General features: G+C 43.4%; 1 protein-coding gene across 2 annotated transcripts in view; it reads right to left on the bottom strand.

The window, feature by feature from the left end:
• The window catches only part of SNX18 (sorting nexin 18), a 162,479-nt gene that overhangs the window by 71,866 nt on the left and 74,343 nt on the right, over positions 1–16,270 (bottom strand). Inside the window, exon 4 of one of the 2 annotated variants that reach the window (XM_032395347.1) lies at positions 6,893–7,981. The exons of the other annotated variant lie outside the window; for it this stretch is intronic. The gene's annotated coding sequence lies outside the window, so the exon portion shown is untranslated. Of the gene's footprint in view, positions 1–6,892; positions 7,982–16,270 lie in introns of those variants that run through there. 2 annotated transcript variants of the gene reach the window in all.

Raw genomic sequence — 16,270 nt, 5'->3', positions numbered from 1 at the left:
TTATGTCTGGACAGAATTATTGCTCTGCTAGCCAGTCCCCACTTCAGGCCTTCAAAGGACTCACAGTTATAAAGTCAAGCCCTAGATGGATGTGGCCAGGGTTCAAATCCCAGCTTCTACCATTCCTCCTGGGTGACCTTTGGCAAGTTGTTGACTCTCTCTATGCTTCTGTTTTCCTTACCTGTAAAGGTGAGAAAAAAAAAAAAAACCTACTCTATAAAATTTTTATGGAGCTAAATGAAGTGATCCATCTAATTAGTGAGCACATAATAAATATCAGCAGTCAATGTCAGTCACTGATCAATCATTTTTTTCCATGAGCCAGACTTTTAGACACAGATAGTCTCCTAAAAGGAAAATTCTTTGCCAAACTTTTAAAATTTTCAGATACTACTCTTCAGCTGTCCCACGTGTCATTAAATATGAGAGGTAAAATTACACCCATTCATCCATATAAAAACTGTGATTGGAGAGTGGTTCTCTAAGTTTATAAAACTCAGGTCAGAAAAAGAACACCAACTCATATCATGTGACTCCATTCACAAGGCTCTTTTTTTTTTTTTAAATTAACCTTCCTGTACCAGTGGGCCAAGGGGGGGGCGGGAAATGACCAAGTTATTGCAAAAACCATAAACTCTTCAGAAAGCACCATTGGCTCTTGCTGAAAATGCACCCTGGCAGGATATGTTTAGGTCATTCAATTCAACATATTATCTATCCAACAGCCATTCTTCAAGAAAGCTTCATGTCCAGTTGGAATACCAATAGGTACTGAATTCCAAAAATTATAAAGGGAGCCCCTGTCTAGCTGACAAATGGGCAATCACACTAAGTGTAAGAATAATAAAGCCATTTTTGTACAGAGGTTTTGAAATAGGGGGAAAATATGCTCTGTCTCTCTAATCTATCAGTTCAAAAACAGTGAAGTCTTGCAGACACTGGAGAGCAGTCCAGGGTTTCCAGGCAGGTGAAGGTGGAAGCAGCAGACCAGTCAGAACAGGTCTGTCTGGCCTCTGACTGGGGCTGGCTCTGCCAGGGAGCTGTAGAAACAAAGATGTTAGGAAGGTTGTGTAGAATACAGAGACTGTCCAGAGGGCTCTGTATATTAGTGGGCCATAGTCAAGGGAGGGTGCTTCCAAGAAGCTGTTTTGACACAACTTCACTTTTTCATTTTGAGAGAGTGCATGCGCGCACGCACACACACGAGCGGGGATGGGGGCAGAGGGAGAGAGAGAGAATCTTAAGCAGGCTCCATGCCTAGCATGGAGCCCAAAGCAGGGCTCGATCTCACAACCCTGAGATCAGGACCTGAGCTGAAATCAAGAGTCCCACGCTTAACCAACTGAGTCACCCAGGCACCCTACAACATCACATTTTTAAAAAGATTACCAGGTATTTTTAACAGCCTTATCCTGACCCTCATTCCACCCCATGTATCTCTTCATCTACCATTTTCGTTGAAACCTGTTGGCTAGTACGTGCTGTTTGTATTATATTTTCCATCTACCCTTTCTGGACTCCCCAACCCTGAACATAACCCACCTCACCCCACTTTGCTCCATTCCTCATTGTTGATAGGAACCAGCAAAATCTCTATTTACTAGGAAATTTCTTTCAATAAAGTATCTTAAAATCCACTCTTCTGACCCCAAGGACATTTGATTAAAATGAATTCTGATATTGACACTTATTCTAAATGGGCAAAAGACCGATAGATAACATTCCACTCATGATTCATTCATAAGAAAATTATGAGATTCTTCACAGATATTTGAAGGTAGTTCTGCCTTTGTATTCTGTTTCCAGGTTCAAAAGTCTCAAAACTCTTCTCTCAGTTCTCTCACATTCCAGAATGTCTATGGTCTGTCTTCTCTATACATGACCTGCTCATACTCTTGGTCTTTTCCGGATTGGACAAATGAAGTTCATTTATCAATTGCCTCATGCCAGCTGTTTCACAATGAATTCCATTTGCATCTACCAATGAGTAGCTTTGATCAAGTTGTATATTTGGACACACCTTTCATTGCTCTATCTTAAACTTTAAAGTAAAAAATAATGCATTTGGTGACAGCCTCACCATTCGATTTGAGGCCGTATGTCGGATGGCATAGCTGTTAATAACACAAGCTGCCTGGTTCTGAACTTTAGCACCATCCACATGCATCGCAAAGTAATATTGGGTAAATTGTTTAACCTCTTTGTGCCTCTATATGTTGTGAGGATCAAGTGAGTTAATATATGTAAATATATTATATATTATATATGTAAATACATTACACATGCTTATTACATGTGTCAAGTATTCTTTCAAATTATATATATGTGTATATGTATATGTTAGCTGTTATTTTTACCAATCTTAAATTGGGTACATTGTTTAAATAGACATTTCACTTAATAATAATAAGCCATTGTTTTCTTTTTTCTTTCTTTCTTTTTGACGCAACCCTGGTGGTCAGGATTATGGTTGGGACAAGAAGCAGAATAGGACTGGGGAAAGCTCTCGGGCTTGCGTGTGGCTCAGGTATGAACAATACACATGTTCACGGGGTAGTTTTTTCAAAGTGCTACTAAAGGAGAAAATGAGAGATGAGTTGATGTTTCTCTCATGAGTATTACTCAGAATCTTTTCTTCATTGAAAATGTAATTACTTGATTTGTTCCCCATCCCAAAATGTTCCACCGTCAAAATGACTACACCAAGAAGACCTCATAGGAAAGGCAGGTGCCCAGTTATTTAATGGGGAGGCATTGTCATGCTGCAGAAGTGCAAAGGGGAAATGGGTCGACTCAGAAACCACCTCCCAGGGCCAGCCCACATGCGAGTGTGCCAACCGTGCAGAGGATGGGGAGGAGAGCATGCCCCCGAGCCATCCCTGAAGCTATGAAACTTAGAAGGATAAAAACCAGGCATCACTCAGACCCAAAAAGAGAAATAAGTGAGATATCCAAGAGAATCGAAACGCCCAGCTAAGCCTCTCTCCTAAGCCAGCGTTTGCTGAGTAAACCAGGGACAGAAGGCAACTAACGCTCCCCCTGCCCCTCCGCTCCCCCTACACCCATGGCAGACAGAACACTTCTCCTGCCAAGCCTAGGGGACGTCACAGGTTCCCTCTCAACATCATGTTCCAGGTCGGTTTCCCCTTCAGTGCCTGTCACTGGGACAGGCTGCCTAATTTGGAGGGCCCAGTGCAAAATGAAAATAGGGGGCCCAATGTTTAAAAATTAAGCATTTCAAGATGACTATAGCAGAGCATTAAACCAAGTGCAAGTCCCTTCTGAGCACGGGGCTCTGGTCTTCCGCCCAGAGTCAGCCCGTCTGCCATAGGTCAGTTCCCTGGGAAGCAGACTCCAAAAGCCTGAGATGTGCATGTGGAGGGCTTATCCAGGAGTGCTCTTAAATACACTTCTATAATGGGGTGAGGGGAGCAGGACAGGGCAAGGGGAGAAGCTGAACTGCCCTGAAGTTGGGGCAGAGGCCTCAGGGGATTCCCTGAGGAGCCCTGGAGCTGAGATTGCCCCTTAGAGAGGCAAGGGGCCTGGACCTTATGCCCCACACACTGAATAGCCAACACTCACTGGATGCAGGCTGCCCCAGGCAAGGGCCATGGCCTTGGGCAATGTGGCTCTCTTTGGCAGAGGCTAATTCCCAGAGAAACTCCACCAAGTGCTTCAACCACGACCATTCCCAGTAGCAGAGGGCCGGAGGGCCCCATCCTGAAAGGAGACTGGGGCTGAGCACCACTGCATACACCACCCTCATTGATGGATGGCGAATATTTTCCATTCCTGAAATAGATGTTGCAGTTGATGACCTTCTGGGACCAGTGTGGCAAGGTCACTTCAATAAAATAAAACCAGGCAAACAGCAAGAAAAAAGAATACCAGGAAAAGCTCCGGGGTTGTGTGCCCCTCCTCTGGCCAGGGGCGGAAGATCGGAAGCCCTGATCGTACAGGGAGGCTTGGAAGCTGAAGCAGGTGCTTTAGAACTTGGCAGCTTTTACATTGTTTTTATTATCTGTATTTCTTTTCTTATTTTCTTATATTTTCCCTTTTCACAATGAAGAGATGCTGGCATTTTAAAATGAACTCTGCTAAAGAACAAAAGGGAAAACAAGGGGCCTGTTTTTGTCCTTTTCTGGCTCAGGAGATGGGGGACAGCATGTCTTCCAGGCTGAACGAGGAAGCTGCAGACAGACTGGAAATGGGAGAGCCCCAGGACCAGGTGAACATTCAGAAAGGAGCAGGGATCCCTGGTGCTCAGGCCCGGAGGCCTCCTCTAGTTACACCGTGGAGGCCTCTATGTCTTCTTTAAAGGCCTAAAGGGTCTGTTTTATATTCCAGTGCCAAGATTTCTGAGATAATATATATAAAAATTTGTATACATCATGAGGGTTACATTAATTATATTAATATATTCTATATTATATGGTAAATATTATATATAATGAATATACATTAATATTTAAGGTTTCTGATTATTATGCCTTTAAGAATATTCTCCACCAAATGGCCCAGATCAACAAAAGTATTTTTTGAGACTCTCAAAAACACAAAATATGTTTATGACTACCAATAAGGAAAAAAAACCAAAAGATGTTCTGGACACCAAGTTCAGAATTTAATCACTATGGAATTATTTTCTGGCTGCTTTAAAACTGCAAAATTTTAAGTTCAATAGCTTATGGTTCTATCTGTAGCAAAAAGTTAAAGTTTTGAAGTAAATTCAATTAATAAATTTCTAGTGCACTGAAACAAATACGCTGACAAGCATGAATTATTGTAAAAATATTTTGTGAATATGAGGTCAATAATTTTTAATATTCCTAAATGGAGTATGTTTATAAAACAGGTTAAGATGTATTATATACCTTTCAGATTTGTAGTTCTTTGTATTTTAATCTAGGGTTTGATTCCTTCATTTCGATCACAATGTTTGCAGGTTTTATAATGTTCGAGGGAAGGAGGTGCTTGGAAATGGTTTTATCCTCTAGAACGCTGGAGTAAATTGTTTCTAGGCTCCAGTATACTAAGCAAACCCCAAAAGGAAACAAATACCTCCATTAGACGGAGCCCTGAGGCACTGCCTTCCCTTCTTGAGTGTCAGTCCTAGGGCAAGGCCAACCTTTCAGAAGTCCTAAGTCGCAGAAATAAATCAGATCATGGATTTCTTCTTCCACACACCACTGTCTACCTCCAGCAGAAACTTGATTTAATGACATGAGGAAGTTCAATGTCAAATATGTTGCAATAGAGATATCCTGATTGGGAGGAGGTACATACGTGTGTACTTGGAGGTGGTCCCCCAAATGGACCCTTATATCCACTTCACCTCCCACCTCCACTGGCTTCTAAGAACCTCCAAAGAACCCAGCAAGCCATTGAGAATTGAAAACCACACTTCCAAATACTGTCTGCTTTGCACAGGGCTGTTGCTAGGTTCAAAATGAGGTTCTAGCCATGAAAGTGAAGAAAAAAGGATTCTAAATACCTAAGGATGCCTCTCTTGTTCATAATACTTTTTACGTTTCAGACAAGTAAACCAACAATGAAGTGAGTATCTCCCAACAAGACAAATAGCTGTGTGAAGGCAAAGTATATGCCTTTTCTCTCTGCACCTTTGCACCAGGTAGACTCTCAGTGAATATTTGTTAACTCTGAAAGAATGTAGCCTACTATCCCAGTACACATAGTAAATTTGTGTTCAAGACCCAGAGGAGCTCTCAGTAAGTAAGCTAGAAGGTCCTTCAAAGGATTATTTGTAAAATGCAAAATGCATAACGACAGTCAACATTTACTGAGTGTTTCTACCAGTGCTTTACATGCTTATGTTATATATGAGGACTATACTATTATCGAACTCCCTTTCAGATGGGGAAACTGAGGCATAGAGATATTAAGCAACTTGCCCAAAGTCATACAGCTACTAAGTGTTCAGAGCTCGGTTTCAAACAAGGAGGCCTTGCACCAGTCCAAGTTCTCTGTCACTAAACCTCAGAAGAATGAAGGCAGATGCTGGTCACTGGTCGCTGGAACTCATTGGCCTTGTGGGGGTCCTGTGTTCAACCCACACAAAACCAGGTCAACTCTTGGTCCCAGCTCTATTCAACCAGCTAACTCTGCCCTTTTGAAAATACAGAAACAAAGGTTTAGATCTATAAATCGTCTTGCCCAAATTAGGTGACTAGTTGACATAGGTGTGGTACCATCGCAGACACTGAACCTTTTGGTATCTAAATTATCAGGCCGCACCTTTGAGATCTAAGTACGTTTTGGTGAGAGAGCGAACGGCTTGTATTCCATTACGTCTTCTGTGAAGCAGCACCTCTGTTTCCCGGTCCTTCCATTTGTAACTAGAAGCAGGATTTTACTGATCCAGGGTAAAAGACTCACGAGGGGCACACATTAAACTTTGTACATTCTCAGGTTCCATCTTCAGACTCAGGTTCACCAGGCCTGAGGCTTTTGCCCTTGTAGCCAGCAAAACAAGTGATTCCAGTATCAGAAAGACACTGTCCTGTATTTGGAAGGAATACTTCTTATCTGCCTGAGGCTTGGCTAAATAGAAAGAACTTGTGTATTTTCTTTTCAAAGAAACCATGACATTGGGACGCCTGGGTGGCTCAATTGGTTAAGCCTCTGCCTTCAGCTCAGGTCATGATCCCAGGGTCCTGGGATTGAGTCCCGCATCAGGCTCCCTGCTCAGCGGGGAGCCTGCTTCTTCCTCTGCTTGCCACTCCCTCTGCTTGTGTTCCCTCTCTCTCTCTCTCTGACAAATAAATAAATAAAATCTTTAAAAAATAAAAATAAAAGAATAAAGAAACCATGACAAATCCCCTCAACCTCACCACCCCCCCTCCCGCCCCCTGGCTGGGACTGGGGGGGTGAGGGAAATGAGGAGCAGGCCCCTCTGGTAGTCAGAGCACACAGCTGCTCTGTGTGGCTCAGCTTCCTTCTCCCTGGTTTGGCTGGACTCCTAGGAAAGGCCACACAACTAAGAGGGAGCCTTATAGCCTCCTGCCCCCAGCTGTCATTCAACCAGCCTGTCTGCCAGGGAGGGGGTGTGGTCTGATGGCATTCAGGCCACCAAGATGTACAGACAGGCTGGAACTCAGTTTGCAAGGCCCAGTTTCCATCCCCCGCTGGTGCCAACAGCTCGCTATGGTTATAACCCTCCAGATTCCTTCAGAGGAAGCCAGTTATCTGCTAGACTTCCTTTGTTCTTCAGGGCTCTCTTTTGGCATCTCCGCCAAGGACATGTTTTGGCTGGATCCACTCCCCAGGCCTCTGCACATCTCTGGGAAACTGAGCTAAGAGAAACATGGCACAGGAGGTAGATGGGGAGCTGGAGTTTTTGTCTGCTTGAATTCAGGGCCTTACAACGGAGATGTGCACCACCGGCGACCAGGTGCTCATTGGACCAGTGACCAGCATCTTCCTGAGACTGCCATGAGCCCCTCCACCTTTTGAGAGACTGGATTGCTGGCCAGAGCAAAAACAAGGCGAGCCTTTTTGGGACCCCTGATTAACCCTTCTCTGTGCAGTGGGGAGTGGGGGTGGGGTGGAGGGTGGTTCTTACCTCTGTTAAAGACAGTCAGTTACTGTGCAATGTGAGCTGCCCCCGCTGGGTTTTGCAGTGGGCGCTGAAACTCACAGATCACAGCATTCAATGATAATGAATGGCTAGGGTGAACGTGGCTCTTCCCGAAAATACCTGTACAACATAATCAATCCTGTGTCCTCAGCCGATGTCCCATCTTCTCAGGAAAGCCCTGTGCATCATTGTAAGTCCAGTTCAAATTCCTCTTCACTCAGATTCCTCCTCTGAGTCCTAGAGGGTCCCTCAGCTAATGGCGATGATCACGTGGCTTGTTCAGATGTTTTATTTGTGCTGACATCTCCCCAGTCTCTTCTAGAGAGGAGGAGGAGTGTCTTTCTCATCCTTACCTTCACAGTGGGAGCCAGAAGGGAGACTTACCTACAGTAGGCATGTAATAAAATGGAAGTTACATTAATAACAGCCTGTGGAGGGGAGAATAAATTCAGTCATGTGAACTATAATATTCAGCATTTATTTCTTGGCAGAGAGAGAAGTGAAGAAGGAACTGGCCAGATTGTTTTATTTGGAGCCCTTCTGAGCACATACTAAGTGAAACATCTAGTGAAACAATAGCCTGGTTTAATGGCATGAACTTTGACTCTGGGATAACCGATCGTCCTTAAAACCATCCTGGATTTGTTTTCCTGCAGAAGAGCAGGATACTGAGCACAGTTCTGCGAAGCATTCCTTTAGGGAGATTTCTCAGCACTAAATAAAAGAGTGACTTCTCAATGTTGCAAAAGGGGCCCGGCTGTTGGTTTTGGCTGGGGACAAGCACTGAGCTGGCTCCACTCAGAGATGGCAGGATGAGATAAACACGGCTGTATGATGTCACTGAAATAGTCTTATTTTCATCAGAAGCTAAATTCAAATACCCTCAGGGAAATGGATTATTTTGTTTTGCTTTGAATTACTACAGCTTTCTAAAATTCATTTTTGCCTCTGTAAGTGATGGGATATTCCAATGGACTCCAAGTTCCATGGAGAGACACTTGGAAAACTGTGCTCCTCTGGGTGCCTGGAAAGAGCACTCAGCAGTTACTGTACAGCAGTAGGTTTGCAACCCGAGCCCTGCTTTCTGCACCAGATGTTGACTGGCATGTCTTTAAGAAGGCCTTAAGGTCCTAGATTCAAGGGTGGTGAGTCAGAGTCCGTACTTGGCTCTCACTAGAGTCACTGGATCCAGACCAGAGTACTCAGTACTCTACTGACTAAAGATATGGTGGGTCAGTATTTAAAATGAGAAGAGTCTCCAAGAAGAGCAGTGAGGGTGCAGAGTCTCCAAAGTACCCCATTCCCCACTACCCCCCAACACACACACACACACACACACACACACACACACACAGAGTTCTCCTCCATATCTCTCCAAAACCCAAAGCCATCTTGTGTAAGCAATCTGGGAACATGTGACTTTAGAGAGAGAGGTGATCCAGACACTAGCTTGGGTTGTTCCACCCATGTTCACAGAACAGGGACTGGGGCGGGGCGGGGGGTGTTCTCCAAGCATAGCAGAATTGGGACAGATTTGTCAAATCATTCACCTGCAGAGGTGAAACCTAATGCCATCACCAGACACTGCCTGGTTGTCATATAGAGGATGGGTTAACTGAGTAGGATCGGAAACCAACTCTCTGATTCAACTCATACTGCTGCCTCACCTCTGATCCTGCTTCCTTGTGTTTCAGTTTCTTCCTCTACAAAATGTAATTACAAATCATAACCCCATGGGACTCTCTAAAGGATTAAATGAAATATTCCTTGTAAAGTGTTTACCATGGTAAGAGCTTAATAAATGTCAGCTAATGTTATTTGCTAATTGGTCTTCAAGGAAATTCTCATTTCCCTCCATAACGCAAGGATGGATTGATCTCTCAGCTGAGAGTGATTTTGTCTTCCTGTGCTCCTAGTTTCTAGGTCTCTCTTTTAGGAATTCAACCTCGTCATTTAGTTCTAATATCTAAAGGGGATTAGATGCCCATGAACTCTTTCAAGAGAGCCAAGTCGTACGTAACTCAGATCCCAGCTTTGTACAAACCACTATGTTAGTTGCTGTGGAAAATATACAGTGAGCACTTAATGTTTTAATCAAATGATTCCCTGGCTTCAGCAGGCAGGAGGTTCACCAAAAGTAAATGCAGCACACTGGGCACAATGGTTATAATAATCACACCATAATTGGCCTGATGAATGTGAAAGGTTCTAACACAGTGACAGGAATCCAGTTGTCCTTCGGATTTATCAAACTGTATGTGATCATTTCAAATTCATCCTAAACATCTTTACATTGACTTATACTCTATATAGACAGTCTGAGTCAGTGGAAAAGTGGACACTGAGATTTGAATTTGATTAAAGTTGATGTAAAGCTTGCACTTTGCCGGACAGCATTTGTACTTGTTAACATGAGTAAATGGTCATTTTTCTCTGTCTCTCTTGGAGGGCCAACTGCACGACAGGGAGAAGAACATGGATCTTAGTCCACAAATAGGTATGATTATACCTGATATATAGGGACACTGAGGTTCAGAGATATCAAGGGACTTTTCCAGAGCCAGGATGCAAGTCTCAGAAAAAGACCTTTAAGTGAGATAGTATTAATGAAGGATAGTCCGAAGAAAGGCAGGCAGGGACAAGAGGCCCCTACCCTAAAAGGATACCACCCTTCAAAGGATTTTACACCACCCTGGAAGGAGGCCTCTACCTTTTCCCACGTGAACAACTACCCAGTAGGTTCATGAGCGAGTGGACAACCTGATTGGGTGACAGGCCCATGGAGGGTTAATCAGATTAAAACAGCCCGCACCAAAGAGCCTGTAAAAACCCCAAGATTTAAACACCAAATTGGCAACCCTCTCGGGTCCCCTCCCTCTTCAGGAGCTTTGTACTATTGCCCAATAAACTTTGCTTTACTATCGCTCAATAAACCTTGCTTTGCCGCCCACCGCTTTTCATCTGGTCTACCTCTTTATTCTTCGAAGCGGCATGACCAAGAACCACAGGCACCGAAGGAAAAGAAATCCTGCAACAGTATTTTTGAAAGGTCTTTGTCAGCTGCAAAGTATGAAACAGTATTCTTGTGAACCATAGGCATTTACTAAGCAGCTATTCTGCCCCAGTGGCCATGTAGGACCCTGTAGGTTGAAGATATCCCAACCTTGATGGAGTTTCCAGTGTAAGGCACACAAGTATACTGAAGAAGTACGTACAGGACACAGCAGGGTGTGAAGAAGGTGAAAGGTGAAAGCAGAGGGTTTTCCCAAGGAAGAGACACACGAACTGACTCACAAAACTAGGTAGCTAGAGGTTCATCAGAAGAACAGTGGTGGGGAGAAAGAAGATCAGGGCAAAGGCACAGCAAAGGCCAGGGAACAGCATGATCAGACTTAGGTTTTCACATTCTTGGGGGTAGCTGCCGGGAGAAGGGAATGGAAGCAGGGATACTCTCCACTCTGACAGGTCAGGAAACAGATGATGACTGCTGGCCTGAGGCAGTGAAGTCATGAAGGCAAAGAGACGGAGGTGATAGAAGAGGTGTTAAAGAGGTAGAGTTAACTGAATTTGGTCATTCTTTAAGCGTGGAGGAGAGAGAAAGACAGAGGTCAAGGCTGGCATCCAGGTTTCCAATTTGAGTACTGGGGGAACTCTGGTGTCATTCACTGAGAAGGGAAACCCAAGAGGGGAAGATAATCATATAGTGGGCTTGATGACGTCCTCTGAGCTACTTATTTTTGGATCTGAGTCATTACAGATGACTTCACCTTTTGATTCGGAGAGGTTTTCTTTCGTTCACCTTCCCGTGTCTTAGCTAACAATTAACTGCAAGAGGGGAAACATAACATCCCAGCTCTATTTTCCAAATGATTACCCTGCAGTAAAACATAAAGGCAATGTGGACTTCACGTGAGAGACACAGGTGCGTGCCCTAAGCACAGTGCCCATGCAATTTGTCTTTGGGTTTGTGTCAGGGCCTAATAAGCACCTGCTATATTTTTATAGCTGGGTAGTAGGACTTAATAGGACCTTGCTGAAATGATAATTATACTGCCTATGAGCCCAGACTGTAGGTGTGCATAATGGAAGCGTGCAGTAAGTCATGGGCTCCAGGAGCTCAAGGACATCTGCATGTAGGATGAAAGGTCTCTTTCAAACAGCCTGTGGGCATTCTAGGTCTGGGTCCTCATGGTGTCTCCACTAACCTCTTCTGAAGGCCGGGGCATCCCTTCTAGAGGGACGTATCACCACAGAGAGCATGGTCAGGCCAATGGTCAGTGTCTTTGGTGAACACACCTCTTAGTCAAGCCCAGAGCTTGATAAGGGGAGCTTGGCCTGGATTCTAGGCTACACTGGTCCCCTCACATGCTCTCTCCTACTTGATATAACTGCAGCCACTATGTGAGGCAGCCCCAGCGCCTTGGATAATAGCTCTTAACCCTCTCATAGCCCCCAACCCTCAGAAGGGCCCAGTCATGAGAACTTACTATTGGAGATTGGAGAATCTCTTATAACAAAGCACAGTGGAAAGTGTGTTGAATACTCACTATGTACCAGGCACTTGAAGAAACAAAAGAACAAGTCTCCATTAATAGCAATACTAGATAGGACCCAAAACACATCCCCAGGAAGGGATGGAAGCAGGGAAGCCAAATACCACATGATCATGCAAAAACTAAATTTCTTAATAGCAGGAAGAGTACGGTTAGGCTTTTATTCCTGGTTTTCATTCAGATCTTAATCTCACAGATTAAAATACGAATTGCCCTGTTTTCCAGCTAGAGGAAAAAGCCCTTAATATTTAAAATCAGAATGTGGATTTGTGTCTAGAAGTATGCTGTGGAACCAGATTCCATCAGGAGGTCCTAAATTGTTTTTTCCCTTTGCTTAACACCCCAACCCAGTCATCCTCGGTTGGAAGTCCTTCTATGGGAACAGAACAGAGGATACGAATACATGTCTGAGGAATCCATATTTGAATAGGGACTGAAAAACATTAAGAACCCATTCTCTGTTGAGTCACTTTACAGGCTTTAGGATGCACCATGGGAGACAAGATGAAGACAAACTCTCGTCCGACACAACATGTTCTGACATGTTCAAGCTTGAACCTTCCTGTATTATTATTTATCCAGAAACAAGCAAATACAGTCCCATGCTGTAATTTGCTAAGTAACCACAGATGGCACAAAGCAGGATTTCTCAACCTCAATGCTATGGAGATTTGGGGCTGGATAATTCTTTCTGGGGGCCTGGGGGAGGAGGCGGTCTACATTGTAGAAAGTTTAGCAGCATCCCTGACCTCTACCTATTACATGGTAGTAGCATATCTCCCCCTCTGTCATCACAACCAGAAATGTTCTCTAGGTATTGCCAAATCACCCCTGGTTGAGAAACACTGATTTGGAGTAGCACTACCTCTCAATTACAAGTTCAGCCAGATACAAGGAGTCAGCTGAGCATCTGAAGGGCAGCAGGGAACTACGGCCTGCTGTTGTAATGACAAGGACTTAGGACAAATGAGTTGAAACTCTCTCACTGGCTCAGACCCAGTAAATTTAAGATACTGACTAAATAGTTTACTACAAATGTGAGAAGTGATTTGGTCTATCATCACTGCTCAACCCTAAGATCTTGCTGATTCTCTTTTACCAGACAGAAAACTTTTTAAATAATTAGAGTATCATTATTATACTATATCTGTACATCAGTAGTCTTTCAGTAGCAAGTGACAGAAACTCAATTCAAGGCGGCTCAAGCAAAGAGAGAGAGAGAGAGAGATTGAGAGAGAGAGAGAGAAGCTTTTTATTGGGTCATGAAACAGAAAATCCAGGGGTAGAATTGGCTCTAGTTACACCCAGATCGAGGTATTCAGTGATACTAGGAATATTTCACTTCTACTTTTTGGTCATATTTTCCTCTACTTTGGCCTTGTTTTCAAGGTGCTTTCCTGAGATGGTGACAGAGATGGCCACTGAGACTCCAGGATGACGTCTTAGAAACTCCAGTGGAAAGAGAAGGTCTCTTTTCCAAGTGTTTCCAAGGTTAAGTCTCATTGACCTGACTTGGATTAAATGCCTATACCATCTGATCATGCAAAAACTTAATTTTTGTAGCCAATCATTGTAGCCAAAGAAATGGAACACCCCAGATGACCTCCCAGACTTGTCAACACATACTATAATAGTGAGCCTCTAAGATGGTTCCTCCCTCCTGGTTTTCATGCCCTTGTGTATTCTGTTCTTTTTATTTATTTATTTAAATTAAATTAATTAACATATACTGTATTATTAATTTCAGAGGTAGAGTTCAGTGATTCATCATTTGCATATAACACCCAGTGTTCATCATATCACATGCCCTCTTTAATGCCCGTCACCCAGTTACCCCATCTCCCATCCCCCTCCCCTCCAGCAACCCTCAGTTTGTTTCCTATGAATAAGAGTCTCTTATGGTTTGTCTCCCTCTCTCATCTCGTTTTATTTTTATGTGTATTATGTTCTTGAGTATAGGCTGGACTCATTTCTAATGAACAGAATACAGCCGGAAGTGATGGGATATCACTTCTGAGATTATGTTACAAAAACATTGTGACTTCTGTCTTGCTCACCCTGCCATATTGCTAATTGTCCTGTGGAGAGGCCTATACGGCAAGAAAATGATGGTTCTATCCAAGAGCCAGCAAGGACTAAAGGCCTGCCAATAATCATGTGAGTGAGCTCAAAAGCAGATCTCTCTGAGTCAAACCTTGAGGTTGATTCCAGCCCTGGCTGAGACCTTGACTGCAGTTTTACAAGAAATCTTGGGACAAAGGCACAGAAAAGCTGTGCCTAGATTCCTGAGGCAAAGAAGTCATGAGATAGTGTTTGTTGTTTTAAGCCAATACATTTTGGAGCTATTTGTTATACAGCAATAGATAATTAATACAATGTACCACTACCCCCCCCCCAACACACACATACACACCCCCAGGGACATAGGAGAGGACCGCTTCACCAAATACCATGGTCTGAGATTGGGGGAGGCATAGACCAAAGGTATTCTGGTGTTCAAAAACACATATTCATTATAACATCCAATTCAGGTTGTTTGGACTGAACGAACATATAAATTTCCCATTAGGCGTCTGCCTTCGGATCGGGGTCATGATCCCAGGGTCCTGGGATTAAGTCCCATATCGGGCTCCCTGCTCGGCGGGAAGCCTGCTTTTCCCCCTCCCACTCCCCCTGCTTGCCTTCCTGCTCTCGTGCTCTCTCTCTCTGTCAAATAAATAAATAAAATCTTAAAAAAAAAAAATAAGGAAAACACTCTCTGACACTCTCCCCATAGGGAGAAAAACTGTGGACTTTCATGTGACTGCATCAGGAATGGGTTTATACTGACCTGGCTCACAAGAGACTTGGCAAAGCCACATATCCTGAGGGTGACGGCTGAGAGCACCATGTTGACAACACTTTTTTTCTTCATTCACCCCTGGAGATGGAAAGTGCTGGACACCAAGTTTGAGTGGAACTTTTTTGTTCCTTTAAACCTGCCTGCTCTGGATTTTTAGTTTCCACTATTATATAAGCCTTGACTTACTTCTCATTGACAGGGACAGTTTATTTTCTCTTCCTATTAAACGGGAAATTGAACAACCTCAGAAGAAGCTATATCAATGAATCTTGGCCATGTTATTATGAATTTGTAGTTCAATTTTGAAATAGTGGCATTGAGGTCTTGACTGAAATTTTTCTTCCAAAATGTCCCCGAAGCACTAAGATAAGGTAGTTGGGGGCTCCGAATTACTTTAGGTGCTCTAGAACATGTGATATGTAGGAGGGATTTCCCCTTGTTTTCTCATTTCTATGTCTTCGCTTACCTTGTCTGGATCATGGTAAATACCTTGGGAAAAATAAAGCCTCCATCAAGTATTTGATCACCAGAAAGAGCAGAAGGTAAGTACCAAAGAGACTGTGACTTGCTGACATTAACCCACTGGAGCCCAATTCTGTCCACATTGCCCATGATGACAAGTCACAAGGTGGACAGATTTTAGGAAGTGACTTGAGAACCAGTACTTGAGTACTAGAATTCACCAGTAGTACTCATGAGTACTATTACTTAGGACCACTCGCACCTTATTATTTTATGCAGCTTCTACATAGTGTGGTATCTGATACTCTAAAGCATGCAGTTGATTGATTTATTTCCAGGGGAGTTAGATCTAGTAAAATGCTGCACGTGACATTAATAGATTTAGTCAGTGTGTATTTTTAGATTAATAGTGGCTCAATGGGTTATCAGATACCCATGATCTGCCATCAACATTGAGACCTTTCCTTTACATTTCTTTATAATGAACTGAGCACACTTTAAAGATCTGCTTACTCAAAAAAAAAAAAAAAAATTCCTATTGTGTTTCTCTGACCTAAAGTTAGGGAAAATTTCAGATGCTGAAGGAGTGGGGAAGAAGGACATGTCTTCAAATAAGATCTTTGAAAACCCAAAGGTTCCACCCAAGGACCAGGTTGGAAAGACCCTTATTTGTCTTTCACTGTATAGTTCTGCAAAACAAAGGGAAAAAAAGGGGGGGGGGGCGGACTTTAAAAGCCTAAAAAAAAAAAAGTTTCATTTTTTAAATTTGCATTGATCCACATTTCCTGAGACCATCAGAATCTCAGGATGGCAACC

The sequence above is a fragment of the Phoca vitulina genome, unplaced genomic scaffold (assembly GCF_004348235.1).
Source record: "Phoca vitulina isolate PV1807 unplaced genomic scaffold, GSC_HSeal_1.0 scaffold83, whole genome shotgun sequence".
NCBI lineage: Eukaryota > Metazoa > Chordata > Mammalia > Carnivora > Phocidae > Phoca > Phoca vitulina.
This window is presented reverse-complemented; position numbering and strand designations above follow the sequence as displayed.